The sequence below is a fragment of the Scomber scombrus genome, chromosome 14 (genome assembly GCF_963691925.1).
Source record: "Scomber scombrus chromosome 14, fScoSco1.1, whole genome shotgun sequence".
Lineage (NCBI taxonomy): Eukaryota > Metazoa > Chordata > Actinopteri > Scombriformes > Scombridae > Scomber > Scomber scombrus.
The window spans coordinates 23,708,441-23,724,178 of record NC_084983.1 but is presented as its reverse complement, the minus strand read 5'-3'; positions in this window follow the sequence as shown (position 1 = coordinate 23,724,178).

Here is a 15,738-nt window from a genome sequence, read left to right as displayed (position 1 = left end):
CCTACAAAATGCAAAGGTTAAAGCAGCTCAGAAATGCATTTGATGCGCTACATGCCCCATGATCATCCCATCAACTTAGCTCGATGTTGCGAGAGAAGCAGAGAGGAATATTATAAAGTGATTTCATTAACATGCAATATGGGATTTATAGGAAAAAAGCAACCGTTCACTCATCTTCATTAGATCTGTGGGGGAGATGGTAAAGTTAGGCAGACCTCTATTTATAATATTACAAAGAGGGGATAGGAACAAAATCCTTCTGTGACACTCGAGCGTTAAGATTTGTCACGCCTCTTAGCTGTTTGCAGTAACACTGCCCACAAAAACCGACACACGGAGTAAAAACATCTTTTCAAGGTTTTGTAGGAGCCTATGTTGTGGAAGTGTGAGGAGGAAAATGACACAACATCCGAGCCACTGCCAGCCATTTTCTGTTGATGAGATGTTTCATGCTTCTTTAAGCACAGATTGCAAAATAAGAGTCACGTTGTGTCCTCCAGTGCTGAGGGAAATGATTGTGGCCTTGCAGGCAACACTGCCTCAGAGTATGGAATGAATGTGGCAGTGAAGCATACCACATTAAGATGCTATAGACCAGGGCGTGCACTTATTCTGTTGTTGATAATGCCCTTTGGTGTAATAGACTCACTAAGAACTTACCACATTGACAGCACACCATGACAGGCAGTTAAAATGCTCAGGGTTTGATAGATTCCCCTCCCAACAATAAATAATCACTGACCTCGCAACTTCATTTTTGGTGCTCTGTTTTTCCATTCAATCAATTTTTTAGATAGTTGCTAAGATATTGAATGGCTTTTATGACCCCATGCCACATCAAACCTGTCAGGGCCCATCATATAATACATAAAATACCTGGCCATCGATGAAAACACAAACACTTACTGCTTTATTCTGGAAATACACACATTTTGGAAATGCACGTACATACAGTTTTTGGAGATTCATACCATAGTTACACTAATGTTGACTCAGAGTGGATTATCAAACATTATACAATGATAAAAATATTGTTGTCTTGGTTTTTTCAATTTAAAAGTGAAAGGCCGAGTTGAATTGTTTTCGGATTGGCTCTTATTGATTGATGGAAACCCATCAGATTTAACTGCAGGGGCTCAAATGAGAAAACCAGCTGCAGATCCCTGGCTGGGATTGCTCACTCATTTATTATTAAAAACTTCTTAAGTACTTTAGAATTTTTTTTTTTTTTTTAAGTCACATGCAGCTCCGTTAACCAGCAGGTAACACTGAACCAAAGAGAGAGGGAGAGAGCGCAAAAAAGGTCACCCATGGCACAATGAGCTAATAAAAAATTAAATACTGTGTGTGTAAAATGTAAATTTATAGAGGAAAACTGTGGATCATATTTAAGAAATATTTTTGTATAAAGGTCTGACTTTGCACACCTTAACACCTAATGTTAGTGTGTCTTGTAATGTGGATTTGTGTTTGGTGTCAGATAGCAAACAGTATAAAGCTCCATTAAGTGATTTTGATCAAACTCATAAAAATACAGCTCTGAAATGCAGTAAGCATATTGAGTTCTCATGGTGTTAACAAAAAGCTGTCCCATAAATTAACACATCTAACTGAAATTTAAAAAAAACAGAGCAGCACTGAAGTCCACAACTGGACGTGACCAGATAATGTATAAATATAATTTAAGTCCAGAGTTAATTTAATGATGAGTATCTTGTCACATTAAGGAAACGCTGACTCATAGCATTTATGTTGCCAATTTCATCTCAACTTTTTTTGCTATGAATTTACTTGGAAACTTGACTTTTCTGACAATGTCCATATTGTCACATCCTGTTGTAGTTCATGTTATATTTTGAAAGTTGTTCTCTCCTTGTGTATTTTGTTAGTTTTACTTCCTGTGTTTCCCCTGCCTTGGTTGATTGCCTCATATGTTTCACCTGTCTTGTTTCTCTCACCTGTGTCCTGTTATTACCCCATGTCTATATACTGTAGGTTTATGGTTTTCAGTTCAGTCTTTGTCCGAGTCTCTGCGTTTGTGCTGTGTTTTGTACTGTGTAGTTTTTGCCAGTGTTCATTCGGCCTGTGTTTTCCTGTTGAGTTGTTTATTCCTGGTTTGGCCAATAAAGTGCCTGTTTCCCGAGACTGTCTGCCTTTTTGGGTCCATCTGCGCTACTCACCGTGACACATATCCCTCTCAGTAAAGTATTTTTCAATTACCAGTAGGGGGAAAAGAACTCCCTTTGAGATTGCTTTTGTAGAGGTTAAACCACATTTAACTTTGTCAGACATGTCGGTCAGTTGTTGTTAAAATGCTGTTTATTAAACCACAAAGGGAGCAGAAAAATCATATAAAGTCAGTACACCGGTATTTGTACCAACTCACAATTCCCATACTGTAAATCCGTGTTTGTGAAAGATAATAATATCAGGCAATTCCTTTGTTGTGACTCTACTGGGGAATTACACAGAAATAATTTTGTGATGACTATGAAGTAGCTGATGCCAGTACACAGTTTAGAGCTCCCTCAGTGTTGCAAAAATAAATAAATAAATAAAACATGCTTTGGGAAGTTTTCAGTGCTATTCAAAGTCATTTTGCATCTTCTTTGAATTGTTCTTGTGTTCCTGTTTTTTTAACTCTGAACCTTTTCAGAGCTTAATGTGCTTTTCCAATGGTAATATTGTACAGTATTCTGCATCTGAAAACGTTGTCTGTATTTCCTCTATGGGTAGGTATTTTTTTTCCTGATTTTGTAATGGAAATCAATAATAGTATAACAATTCAGCTAAGTAAATACATATAACTAAATAGATAAAATATATCTAGTTATACTATATAACTAAAATTAGTTATTGTTCACTCTAATTATTATCTAAGTGACAATTAGATATAAATATGAAATAATATAAAATGTTATACAATGATGAATAATATTACAACCAAGGGTGGTGGTTGCTGCGATTGTGTTGCATTCAGGTACTGAAATACATGCTACATGAAATACAATCCAGGTAGTCTAGTTTGAGTAACAGTTACATGAGTTTGAAGACTTATCACACACCAGAGTCTGCATGGCAGATTGTGTAATACTAGACAGGATTTACAACTATCAAGGGTCCAATCACAAGGTAAACAGCACAAATATGGGATTTTCATCGCAAAAGGTCTTTGATTGGCCATCCTTCGCTCGATAATGTTTTGTTTCTTTTGCTGAGTGACCACTCAAAGCTTTTTAACACAGCCCTCCTGCCTGTGTTGGTGGACTGCCACCATTGAAATGAAGGATAATGTCAGTCTGAACCCTAATCTGCTGTTGTTTTGTTTTGTTTGTTTGTTGACCTCCACATGCTACAGAATGTGGGGCACATAAAGGAGTATGTGTGTGTGTGTGTGTGAGTGTTTGTCAACAGCAGGAGAAAGTCGAAACACTATTGCTCATGTCAATAAAGTCTTCTCTGGGTATTCACTTTAGGATTCAGACAATGTGAGGGTGGGATGGACGAGGAGAGGGTGAGGCGAAGGAGTGCGATGATGATGGGATGGAGGGAGCAGAAGGAGGACAGGGAAGAATAGACAGAGGGCGAAAGAGAGAATGGGAGGATGGACAAAGCTGTCTGTCTTGGAGCATTAAGGTCTCAGTGCTATTTGATGAAGATGAAGTGAAGTGTTAAAAATCAATAATCTGCTCGATATGTCCTCAGAAAGGTTTGACCACTGGGTCCCCAACCAAGGGATTCATTTGAGATGCGGGTTGAATACATTGTGAGACTTTTCAAAGCTTCAGTCAATTTCAGTGCTGCTCTGGCAGCAACTGAGTGAAATGACTGATAAACCTGAGCAAGATGCAATCAAATCTGATCTAAAAACCTACAAGCACAAAATAAAATGAAATTTTGGTGACATGAATGAAACCGAGAATTGCAATACACCAAAAAAGGATTGCTACAGTATTCTTGAACATATTAGAGATACAATAGTACAGCTGGGGCAACTACAAAAAAATATGACTTATGCTCAAATATGCTCAAATTGAAATAAAGCTAAACCATAACATTTCCAGATCCAATCAAAAACAAACTGGAAAATTAGGCACACTTTTCCTTTATTAAAATCGTGATTTAGTGGATCAAATGTTAAAAGCCTAATCTCTGTCTTGGCAGCTTTCGTAAGCCCTCTGGATAACAATGAAGAAACTAAGAAAGACCATGAAAACAATCACAGTTTACTATACTCTCAACCCACTAAATGGCACCTGCCATTACAGGAGATATAGGTGGGATTTGTTTGTTTGTTACACAAAAGGACAAAGCCGTTATTCACAAACACCAAACTCGATATTGCAATGACATTGCAGTAGTGAGAAGAAGACTATACCACAGGGAAATACATCATCTAGGGGGGTTTCTGTTTCTCACTAGATTGGAGGTATAGCCTCATAACAAAGCCACTGGACCATGCCCATGCAAACTGAGTATTGATCTCAATAGAAGAGACTGAATATAAGATCATAATGGCCTTGCTTAGTGTAGAGGCTGTAAAACATGGGATCATCAAGCTGGTATAAACTCAGGGGAGGCTGTGAGAGATAAGGCAGAGGGGATGGTGTGTGCCAACCCAGCCTCAAATCAAAATGTGTAAAAGTGATATTGGTCCACAGCGCAAAACATTCGTTTCACAATAACAGCTTTAAAATTGTGAGATGCCTGCCATTCCTTTTATTCTCAGTGGAAAAATAAATATTACTTTCTAGTGAGAAATGTGTCATAATCTTCACTCAGTGAATGTACATCATGTTTAGTTTGTCAGCTATTAGAGATTTTTTTCAGAATTCCTATCGTTGCTATGGTCGTAACTATGACCGCTATGCTGAAAGCATATAGTTGTATAGTTGTATTGTTATTTGAATCATTGTCTTTCCATGATTAAGTCCATTTATCTAAAAAGGCCAAGTTTTTTTTTTAAAGCTACTAACCTTTCTTGCATTTCACACAGCACATTGAAAAAACTTGAACAGCAACAACCCCTCCTCCCTCCTATGTCCCACCCCCGCACTCCCTTCCCCTCCACCTCCGCGAACGCGCACTACAATATTGATGACCAAGACAATGCACATGCACACACACATAGTAACGTGAGTGGATAAACTGTACATTTTACCAAACATGGAAAAAGCGCCAATCACAAGAGATCTGGCATTATTTATTATTATTTTACCCAACACTAGGGTAATTATCTAGAGCTAAGTTAGGTCCGTTAGCAATATGCTAAACGTGTTCCGGTGACTGTAATGTTACAACAAATACAGTCAAACGTAACGTTATCACATATGATGTTGTTAGAAAGACTGAAGGCAGAACCTAAATTTGTTGTTGTCATGGTTTCCTCCCTGCCCGGTTATTGTGTGACACGCTATGAAGCCATTCATTCGGACCGAATGATATGATTGGTCGGAGTTTTCACTGAATATTATGAGAATGGAATAATGTTTTATTTCTGTGCCTGGTTGATCTCTCTAAGATTTTAGAGTGCCATTACCTTATTAATAGCATTTTAACCTAAACAAACGCAACAAAGGTAAGGGTAGGTTTAAGGAAACTAGATGTCCTTTTTTAAAATGTCCGTAAAGTATGAAAATCTATTTGTAGACCTGATTGAGTTATCTAATGTATTAACTAAATTTGTATGTATGTATATTCCATACATGCTACATAAATCAGTCACTTGAACTGCAGTATCATGTAATGATTATATAATAAGAAATAAATAAAACCATTGGAAGTCTGCCTTGAAGTATGAAAAATAAGTATGTCCACAACTACTGTGGAACATTAAAGAATCTTGTGCTAAAATGTGAAGCACACATATTTTAATGTTATGCATGCACAATGGTAAAGCTTGACCTTCTCAATATCAGGAGTAATGTGTTGCCATGAGGTGAGGGTCAGTCTAGAACCTCTAACATACTCCGTTCTACCTCTGAAGTAAAAAAAAAAAAAGAAAGTGAATTCCACCCCAGAATAACATATTCAAACCATGATGTATGAGTCTAGGAGAGCCTTCAATTAATTTTCCGTGCCAGGTAACATGAAGGTACCATAGCCCCAGTATATTAAGCGGAACTAAATGAAATAATGCAGACATTATGGTTCATTGCAACAACTAGGTTCCATATCACCTGCAATCTATTTTGGCTAATCAATCTGCCAGCGCTTCCACAAGATTAATTATCCTGGTCTGGATCTTTTACTATCAAGCCCCGAATTCCTTCCTGTCCTATTCCACTCCACCACACCCTCCTCCTGCTGTTGCCTGTTCTTCAGTAATTAGTACAGAGGATAAAACCATAGACCCTGTAATAATAAAGGGCTCTTTAGTGGACACTGTTAGACTGGCTGTGCCCACTAAAACCAAAATTACAGTACATTTTATCACAGGTAATAAGCTTTTAAATGCCATACATCTATAAGTACAACTTTATGCTTTTTTTCACGGCTCAGTAGACTGTTACCTGTGATATTCTTACAATATGTACGTTTTTATGTAATTTTGTGAATCCCAGTACAGGTACTTAATGTACCTTTAATAGAATAAAATACATAATGTTTTTGATTCTCAAAATGTCTGCATTTTCTTGAGAACAAATAGCACACTTGCATACACAATATTTCATTATCATTAGGCAATTAGAAATAAATAAATAAACAACCGATTTGGCTTTAAACCAAGTGAGAACATGCCAAAGTTTTTCAATCCACCAAGCAGAAGGAGAAGTAGGCAGGCATGAGATGTAACTATATCACCCACAACAGGACAGAATAGTGCAGATTGCACCGAGTAAATTGAAGGCTTCAATGCCACTCGCCGGTGTTGTGTTTGGACTGCATTAATACTTACAGCTCTTACTGCTCCACATACAACCCATGCAGGTGTTCACAGACTTTGGGGGATACTTTGAGGTCAATGCAGGAACAACTATGTGCACGTCCCACCTACAAATATTCCTCTTCAACCACAAAGTCAACATTGATGGAGGTCATAATGAGAAAGTGTCACAATTTAGAGCATGGCCCGCTTTATTTATGTCCAATAAAGTCTGAATAAATATCTCTCATTCATTTAATCTATATCAGCATAAATCACCCCAGTGGGTGCTTGATTTCCACAGTTATGACCCATTACATCTGATCGAAAGTAGGCATTTATTTTCTCCTAAGTCTTATGATATTGTCTGATGTAAACAATCACATTATTTGGCTGTGCAGAGGTTCCTATAATTAAATTAATGGCACTGTGGTGAGGAAAGAAGTCACAAATTATCACTAACCTCTTTCTCATCTTCAACATTTTTTTTTCTTGCCATTCTTTAATTTAGGCATCAAGAAAAAGAAGACTAAGTTGAACAAAGCAATAAACATCAACAGCAAAAATTGCCCAACTGTGATTTTTTTTCGAGTATAGTTAACTCGCAGGTGAGTTACTGGTAGTGTTATATGTGTCCAGCAAGATCTGACTGGGTTGTTTTACAGCATATGTAATGTTTACAATACCAAACAAGAAGAGGCACAAATTGAAACCAAACAGCCGTTTCAGCAGACATTATTACAGCAGCTGGTGGAACAACTGAAAAAGCCTGTTAGAAATCATTCCCAAGTTGTATATCCTCTTCAGTTTACCAAAAGAGAAAACCTTTGACCACAGGACCTAAGATCCACTTTGCAGGATGAAGCAGAATTTATAGAACAGAGTAAAACCAGTAATAACAATGCTACAAACATAAGATAAGAGCTGATTTGACCAAAGTTTTGCGATTGAAACATTGTCTATTTCTCTTTCATGTTTCTCTTTTTGATTTTATTTTGCTAGGGAAACAGGAAGTGGATCATGCTCTGTTCATATATATAAGACATTCAACATAACATCATCAGAGGGGCATAGAAGGGGACATTTGAAAAAGGTTCTGAACATCAAATCAAAAAATGAGTTAAGAGGCTTACACCTGTGTAAAACTTGTTTTAAAGGTTTGTTTTATCATGCTCTGCTGGATTGACATTTTACAAGCCACTGACTCCCTTCCTCGCCTTGCCTCTCATTTCTTTTTGTAAGTTGGAGAGCACTTAAGCAGATGTTCCCTGTCATCCTGCTTTGCTTTCCCTGTCACACCTGCTCTGGTGCCTCTGCAGCTGTTTCCCTGGCCTTTGAAACAGCACACATAATGGTGTGCAATCTAACTCTGTTTTGACTCCTAAATAGGATATAACTCAATAAGAATTCCTTTCATGGTCTAACAGGAAATACATTTGAGGGATCAAAAGGTGGAAAATGCCAGACCAAACAAATATGTGCTGACGGGTCAGTAAGTCTGACGCTTTGGAGAATGTTGTTTACTCGTGTTGCTGAATGGTTTTAGGAGGGTGAAAAAGAATGGGCTTATCAAGAAAACATTCTTATTGTGCTACATTACTTATCAAGAATCACTGAACCAGCTGAAGTGATGCTGAATGGAAGGGTTGAATTAAACTATTTACCTCTCTCAATACATTTGCTGTGCCAATCCAAGCACAGCATCTAACCAAAGCGGTTTGTCAAGTCAATATTGTTGGGAAAATCTCTAGGGGAGATGTGCATTTCTCTGTTTTATTTTGGACCAATTACAATGACTGATGACGATCGAACCTAGGGCAAGGATTTCCACAGAGCTAAAGAAGCAATTAAGGCCGCGCCAAGGTGAGAAAGAAACATACAGACGACGGCTCTAACAGACAGCATCAAGATTCACAGGGGCCACCTGCTTAGTTCAACATGAAATAGATTTTTCAGGGTATCTGGGGGTTGAGTGGTGTTATTTAACTTTTGATCAATATAAATTTCAAAGAACTGAACCTTTACTCTGACTTTTAAAAGGCTAGCAACGGAAACGCTCTCAGTTTAAAAATGTAATTGCTCAGAGACATTCAAGCAACCAAGTGCACCTGTCTTGTAATTGAAAAGCACTTGCTATGTCACTTTTACTTTTGTGTGCCTGTGCAAAGCTGAACAGATGTATTCGCCTAGTATTCACTGCAATTTAACATGATGTCAGCTAGATGAAAAGCTGAGTTAAAGCTGAGTACATGGGTCAATCTGTAATATAAGCTTTTAGCATTAGTGAGGGTACAGCACATTTTACCTATACACAAAGGATAGTGTATGTACATGGGATTTGTGTAAGTGTCTCACACATGTGCCCTTCACATTTTGAAATTTTACATAGTTGGTGTGGTCAGTTAGTTTTTCAGCTTGGTATTATTAATGGCATTAATATCTTTATGTAACTGGTCCACAGTGAGCAATAGTCATGATATTGATGTATTGATACTGATAACAAACAATAAATGACTGTATTTGGCAGCAACATGTATGTGATTTTGCAGGTTTTTAATGTTGTACTTTGGCATGAATTAACAAAAAAGAAATCACAAAATCAATGTGGTGAGTCCCACTGAATGTATTCATGAGAACAAACATGATGCATGTATTATATAGACCTTACTGTATATTAATAGAACATTAAATGTGACAAAATGAGCATATGTATGCCTGAGGCATGTATATACAGTGTATAACATGTGACATGTACTCTGACAACACATCACATTCAAGAAACTCTATGTAACACAACAGCAGTAGTATTTCAAAATACTCCCTACTTTTCTGGGTCATGTGGTGTATAATATGCATATTCATATATGTTCCACATATCACATATTGGATTTTTTTGAATAATGAAAATGTGGCACTAATGGGGCTGAAGCCCTATATCACTTTCACATCCCCCAATCTTCACGTGGCAGAAAGGGGGTCTCTCTGTAAATGTCACAGCAATTCCAGGCCGGTGCCCTTTACTCTCCCCAGAAATCTAAGACAACAAGTGTTGATATGCATTGCCCTGGTGTCCCTCACGGACAAAACACTATGTACTATAGTACAAGGCTGTGATATTATAGCCTGGCGGAAAAAATGGTGTCAAGCCCTGTGGGCCTCTATGGCATTCTCCATCATACAAATGGTTCTAAACATTTTGTGCTGTTTATTTTATTGTGTCCCAAAGAGAACCCAATATTTAATATTTAAGCTTGGCAGTCACCCTTTTTATATTTTTATCTTAAGTTATTCTTATCGTCTCATTCCCTTGTTTTGATTCATTTGTGTCAGGGTTTCTTTTCTCACTTCCTCCCTTTGGAGAACTCCTTTCCTTCATTCTCTCATCCTTTTTGTATTTTTGTATCTCTTGTTCTTATTCATCCCCCCTTCCCCTCTCTCATTTATAGGAATGTTGTTCTCTCACTGGCTTGTTACCTTGTTTGCAGTCTGAAACCCCTGGCTATTCATGTCAGCAGGATTATGTGGCATGTCCATGTGTTGTGCTGTCCCATAGGGGGTTCCCTTGCCAGCCAGTGAATTAATGAGACCCCAGTGTGTGAGCATTGTGTTTGTGTGCTTGTAGGAGGGGCCACAGAGTGGTGTTTGTGGGTGTTCAGCATGAATGAGGAAAGTGTTAATGTGTGTGTGTGTGTGTGTGTGTGTGTGTGTGTGTGTGTGTGTGTGTGTGTGTGTGTGTGTGTGTGTGTGTGTGTGTGTGTGTGTGTGTGTGTGTGTGTGTGTGTGTGTGTGTGTGTGTGTGTGTGTGTATGTGTGTATGTGTGCTTGCGCGTGAGTGTTCATATGTGAAATGAGGTTGGGTGCGTGTTAACAGGAGGGAAAAAAAGTAGAGGCAGAGCTTGTGTTATTATGTTAGATGCCAGTGGACGCAACCGCAATAAGGACACCATATATGATTAATGTGTGAGGAAATGCAAATTCTGCATTATTATGAAGGCTCTGAAGCAAATGAAATTAATGGATTAACAGGTGCACTGACATTAGTCATTAGGGTGACCTACTTATGGCATCTAGTATACTGTATCTACCTGAGGTGTATTTTAGCTGGGAGCTGGGGAGTAAAGCGTCATGTATAGTGTTGAAACTGTCATTTGATTGATCAACTAGTATCACATTTTAGTCTGAAAGCCTTTCATAATCCCTGTGATTATTTTTAGGTAATTTATGGATAACAAATCCTAAACGTGACAGTCTATTTTACTTTCTCAAATGGGAGGATTTACTGCTTGTTTTGCACTGTAGAAAAACAACGTCACGCTGGACTCTGAGAAATCCAATATTTTTAAAACAGTTTTCTGACATTTCATCATCTAAATGATTAGTTTATTTATCCAAAAAAAATGATGACATATTAACAGTGTTGGGCAAGTTACTTGATAATTATATTCAGTTACTGATTATGCATTACTCATCATAAAAGTAATATTATATTACTGCTAGCATATTACTTTACTCATTATTCAGCAGTACCTTAATGTGTATATTGCCCGTTATTTTACTTTGGTTTCTCAGCCATCAGCACTGTCAAAGTTGCCTTTAAACAGCTCAAAATCCTCCATGCCTACACGTTGCAAGCAGGCAAGAGGCACTGACCATCCAACAGTGACTGCACTCAACACTCCACAAGACGGGAGAGCATTTTTCCAGCAAGGAATGTCCTTGTCAAAATATAAGCAGTGTAGGTTTGTTGGCAGCCATTCTTACTGCTGTTCAGGTAACTACCACGCTTTTATTAATGCCCTCGATAGGCAGAGATCTCCAATGTATGATATCACAACTGCAAAAGTGCCCCTTGAGCAAATCACTTAACCCCCAGCTGTCCAGGTACTTCTGCAATTTTGTGAATCTACCCCATCAATGATTTTTTCCATGGGTGTGTTCATGATGCTACAGTGCCACAGAGTTTATGGAAATTAATTCTGCTGGTACCTTTTTTCTGCAGGTACCAGCAGAAAAAAACGTGATTTGTAAAATCATCCAAAATCCATCTGGATAATCATTCAAAACAAGCTGGTGTGAGTTCAATGATAATGAGTTTTTAATAATTCTGCGGCAGAATGAAAAATGTTACAGTTTACACAATCCTGGTGGGATAACACTTCCTGGCAACAATTCATCTTCAGCTTGGCATTTGTCCATTTTCCACTCAAATGTGATTGAGGAGCCCAACGTGTCAAAGGGTCTAATGAAATAGAGCACCAAGCAACAAAGAAATCTCAAATGATGAAGATGAGCAGTCATTTCATCACCGGGAGAAAAAATTTGAATCTTTCATTGTCTCTTAAATTGAGAGGTGTAGATGTTAGATTGTATGAACTCTAATAATTGGAGCCTGATCCATCTGAATATTTCATCTCCTTATTTCCCCCATGGTGTTCACAGGGTTATGTAATTACTCTGCATTGTCATTTGTTTTATCAATTTGTACAGACACATTATATTATGCCTTCCCACCTAACTCTAAAATTAGAACGCTGAGGAAAGCAGTCATTTAAACAGCACGCCTTTTGTGAACAATACATCAGAATTATCTGATGAACAAATTATCAAGTTTAGGGCTTTTATTTTCCCCAGATACACCAGCTAAATTATATAGTGTTATAATAATTAACTTTGATGACTCCTCTGTCAGTCCAATTCTTTTTGCCTCAGTTACTCTTTTTCTCACCAGTTTCCACAAACCAAGCATCCTTACTAAAAAGAATGACGTTCTGAAGCTAATTAGGGCCCCATTACTTATTTAAAGGTAACTTGTTTATGTGAGAGCTGAGGTATAAATTATCCAATAGAAGATGTCTTTGGGGTATTTTGTTGAACAGGGCTTTATTAACAGCAACTGGTGAGGGCAATTTAATGGCATCCCAATTATTTCTAGAGTCCCTGCTGTTGCCAGTGCCAGCTAGAAGGAGCCAGCTAGCAGCTCTTTAGAGAGGCGAGGGAACTGTAGGACTTAATGACATTGTTAAAAAGATTCTCTGTGGACAGATGTGTCTTTTATTTGAAACAAGGGACAGTTTGGGAGTAAAATGGGAGCAACTTGAGCTAATGGAGAAAAAAAATAATCTTTTTTTGTTTCTAGAGCAACTCTTACTCTACTAGCAGTAGAGATGACTGTTCGATTATTCTAAAGCGAACATTGTGTTTCTTTTTGCACTCCAAAAAATGTGTCAGCTTTCAACTTTATACAGAGCCAACATTAAGTGAATACTTATATGAATGTCTATCATGACCAATGATACCACCATGACTCTTACAATTCTGAGTACAACAGAGGTGTTTGTGTGTCACAGCAGCATTACACCACAAGGCATTATGTCAAGTAACTCTCCTAGTGAACATTATCATTCTCAATTACTCTGAATTCATCAATTTACACCTTGACAATGTGAAGAACGTAGCTAAGTGCTCTTTAAGAAAGCAGACACACTGAATGTCTCCTTTAAAAAAACATTGTGCAACACTTGGTTTAATGATTTTGACTGAATAAGTGATGCATTTTGAGAATTATTACAAAAGTTAAGCAGGTAAAATGTGAATCACCATAATCAGTGGTATTAAGAGGTCAATAAGACATCATCAGACACGTTTGAGCATTGTGTCTTTTCTAATTTGCACACAAAAATGCATAATGTGTATAATACTACTCTCAAATAGCTTTAATACTGTAGCCATAGCCTCAGTGACAGCTACAGTAAAACAACCTCTTGACGTTTGTCAAACTCTTGTCATTTCTTAATTAAAGATGACTTTCTACAAATTATTTTGCATCTGCTCTACCATCCGAAATGTTCCTGTGTTTGTACATACCGGAGGAAGTCTCTCATCTTTTCATCTCTGTCTCCCCTCCTCTGGAGTCACCTGGCTTTATGTTCTCTCCTACCGCCACCTGTTCTGTCAAAATTCCCTCCTTCTCTCCCACGTTCTCCAATTCATCTGAAGACTTCAGAGGTCCTCCAAGCAGCTGGTGCTGCATCTGTGCCTTGAAGCAGAATAAATTGTACACATGCAGAATAATGTAAATGATTCGGTCTTGCTGAAATGTTATTCACTGATGTAAAATAAAGATCTTAGCAATTGCAATATCATGTGTCTCTCGTTGGCATGTCTGATAAATAGAATGTAATGTAGTATTGTGTTTGTTAAGATGCTCCATTTTTTTTCAGTACCTTCCTGCACTATATATGAAGTCTCCAATCTGTACTTCTGCGTCTCTCTTTCTCAGTCTTTGTCGTCTGGACAGCCTCATCAATTTTAAATTCAATGAGTTACTGTAGGTACGATAACAAAACACATTAAACATCATGACAGCTGGAACACAAGGCCTAAGAGGTAGATTAATCAACCATGTTCGTAGTAGCATTGCCAAGGTGGCACCATCTCAAGGCTGTGTGGAAATCACAGAATACAGACCATTAACCTAAAACACAAATTCATCACAGAGCAAATCTGGTGGCTATCCCAAGAAAAAAACACTGACAATTAGAAATACCATAGAGAATCCTTTTAATTGGTTTCTCAACAGATTGAGTATATACTTTGGTTGGGCCTCATGCCAATGCCATTTTGGAGAGTGTAAAGAAAAACAACACCACCAGTTGGGGTCAGATCTCTTCACTATCACTGCTAATTTCCTTCTTTGGAAAAGTATCTCAACTTTTAATGTATGTTGAAAGGTGCTTAAAAACTGTACTTACAAAGCAGTTTCCTTCCAGTATTTGAATGCAATGCTTCGTTCTTTACAGTTGTTCAGCTTTTAAACTTGCACTGTCTTGGCCTGTTATTAAATGGAACACTTGACTTCATTGGTTTTTGTCCTTGACAAAGTCTGCCTCATAAGAATAATGAAACATGACTCCAGTGCATATAGTGTACAGCTACATATACTGCACAAAATTAAAAGGTGCTCTGGTACTTTTTCTGCAGAAACGGAAAGAGCAACACATAAACATGTACTGAAATCAAAACGTACAATTTCAAATGTTTACAAAAGTTTGGCAGCACACATTTTGTTTTGTACTCTCAGACAGACTTTGGCTCCTTGCATCGTAATATTTGCTTTTTTTTTTTAAACAAAAAAAGATGAAGCTACAGTGGACTTCTAATCATCTAGAATACTTGCAAAAATGGTTTCTCCTCTATCATGACAAGTGCAACAATATGCACTACTTCACAGTAGTCTCCATGCACGTTGCATCCCCCTCTTAGAGAGACAGATAGAGCTGAATCAGTAAGCACAGCAATAAGGTTCTGGTTGACTCCTGTGTAAAATAAGCTTAGTCACTGGTATGTCTGTGTAACTACTTCTGTATTAGGTATTAATGTGTCAAGTGGAAGGAGAGACGAGAAAAGCCATGATGATTGTTTTCCTGTTTCTCCCATAACATGGTGACTGCCAATGCAAGACCTGCAACACTTCCTGTCCATTGCTCCATTAGTGTCAATGGTAGAGAAAGGATAGAAGAGAAGAGAAGAGAAGAGAAGAGAAGAGAAGAGAGAGAAGAGAAGAGAAGAGAGAGAAGAGAAGAGAGAAGAGAAGAGAAGAGAAGGAGAAGAGAAGAGAAGAGAAGAGAAGAGAAGAGAAGAGAAGAGAAGAGAAGAGAAGAGAAGAGAAGAGAAGAGAAGAGAAGAGAAGAGAAGAAGAGAAGAGAAGAGAAGAGAAGAGAAGAGAAGAGACAAAATTAAATAAGTGACAGAAACCTGCTGTTTCACTGGCTGTTACATCCATTGTAACCTTTTGATACTGCACTGTCAGACTAAACATAATGGCTGTCATATTAAGGACAGATCAATCAATCACAGTCTAACACCCTCTGTTG